Source organism: Ornithodoros turicata, chromosome 1 (assembly GCF_037126465.1).
Source record: "Ornithodoros turicata isolate Travis chromosome 1, ASM3712646v1, whole genome shotgun sequence".
Lineage (NCBI taxonomy): Eukaryota > Metazoa > Arthropoda > Arachnida > Ixodida > Argasidae > Ornithodoros > Ornithodoros turicata.
Genome location: NC_088201.1, coordinates 163409603 through 163411422, shown reverse-complemented (window position 1 = coordinate 163411422; position 1820 = coordinate 163409603). Strand labels below are relative to the sequence as shown.

The following is a 1820-nucleotide window of genomic DNA, read 5'->3' as shown; positions in this document are numbered from 1 at the left end:
ATTATGCATTCATATGCAGTTAAAAGCCACTCCATATTGGATAGGACAGTACTAAGATGGGCATAAGCATATAAAGAAAAAAAGTATTTCATGAAAATTTTGCCTAACGTACAAACTCGTATTAGTGGGACATACAAACACACCAGCCACATATCTCTTTGGTGCGTTCCAGCATGTTTACTTTACTTAGAGAAAATAAATAATTTTTCAACCTCGAATGTCTACTTTTTATTCTCCCTGATTAAGTTTGTGACAATATATGTTTGAATGCAGCCCAAAGGAAAACAATGTGATCCGTCTGATCAAAGAAGTTTCTCAGTGCTACAGCAGTATTGGACTGTACCACCTTGCCAAGGAATATACAGAGAAGGTAACAGCCAGGCCTCACCTGCGAAAGAAACTGTCAAGGTTGATCATATTCAACAACCAATAATGCACTCTGCCCACTTACCTGGTTGACTGCTTCAAACTTGCTGTTGCAACTGGACTTGTGATACCCCGTACGAAAGTTCCTGAATCCGAAACCAATCAGGTTTCTTCGATCAGACCTGATTCCGGACTGAACCCAAAATTGGGCGGGAATGACGATCAGGAATTATTCAGGAATGGGGTATCAGGATCTATTCCGGTAATTTATTCCGGGACTGAATGGGTCCTGAACTCGAAACTGAATGTTACCGGAACAAACCCGCCATTTATCTGATCATACCCGGATATGCGCCTGATAGAATATAGCATGATTCCTGAATGAAAACGGAGAGCGCCTGAATAATTTCGGAAGAAATGCTGAATCCATGGTGGTGCATGCATTCGCTTGCTATAAACCTTTACTCGAGTGGATCTACTTGAAAACAACAAAAATGTGACTAGACCAGCAAGAGATGCATGCAGGATTAGTGTGAAACCTGAAATCGGTCTACTTGACCGCGCGCCCTTGTCGTGCCTTTGCATACTACATGCATGAATGGAACACAAAGTGTAAGATTCAGTCGACAATTTTATTTCCATGGTTTCGTTTGCCTTTCAATTCACTTAATTTGGTCCCAATAGATTTCAGTAGAGCCGGGGCGACGCCTTCCATTCCTCTCGTCCTACGCTGTGTGCCTGAGTGACTTCTGCAAATAAGGCACACACATGAAGACAGAGAAATAAGTCACTAAGCGGAATCGCGGCACGAATACTTATAGCAAGACAACTTACCGTTTTGGGAGGAGAAGGCTTGTCTTGTGGTAATCCAAGAGAGCGCCGATGCGATCGAGTTGGTTCCTATCGATGGACGACATGGCATGGAACACAGAACGCACGACACAACACACACACAGCCGCCTTCTCAGGAAGCGCAAGCAAATTCCTGTTGCATTCTTCTATTAAAACGTCAATTCCATCCTGGAGTGCAGTCTTGTCGTCTGCAAGAAAGAAAGACGAAGTGATGTAGGGAAAAAGCGCACACACAAAACATACGCAGTAAGAAGCGGCCACTTACCAGAAACATTCATCAAATATTCTTCTTGCTTGTCAGCCTACTCTAACTCCCCTACCTGTACACGTTTCACTGTTGTAGTTTTCTATGTGGAGCACGCACACACACACACAAAAAAAAAAAAGCGTTGTCTCACACGAGGACGTCTTGATGCCGACGATGGCGAATGAATCCTGTCTGGGCCTAGCACTTCAAATGACTACAGAGGTCAGGTGACCTACTGACAATATTCCAAGAATAAGTATGTTCCCTATCAGCCCGAAGGGAGCAGCGGTGCAGAAGGGGAAGGGTCAGTGTATGCTTCCCATTGAGCTCTGGAATTTCCCGCTGACCTAAAAAG

General features: G+C 44.0%; 1 long non-coding RNA gene across 1 annotated transcript; it reads right to left on the bottom strand.

Moving 5' to 3' along the window:
* Positions 1–979: 979 nt before the first annotated feature.
* On the bottom strand, positions 980–1371 carry LOC135372314 (uncharacterized). The gene is made up of 2 exons (XR_010415947.1): positions 1201–1371; positions 980–1115 (listed from the first exon to the last, which is right to left on the bottom strand). It is a non-coding gene; the product is annotated as an uncharacterized LOC135372314 (long non-coding RNA).
* Positions 1372–1820: the final 449 nt, after the last annotated feature.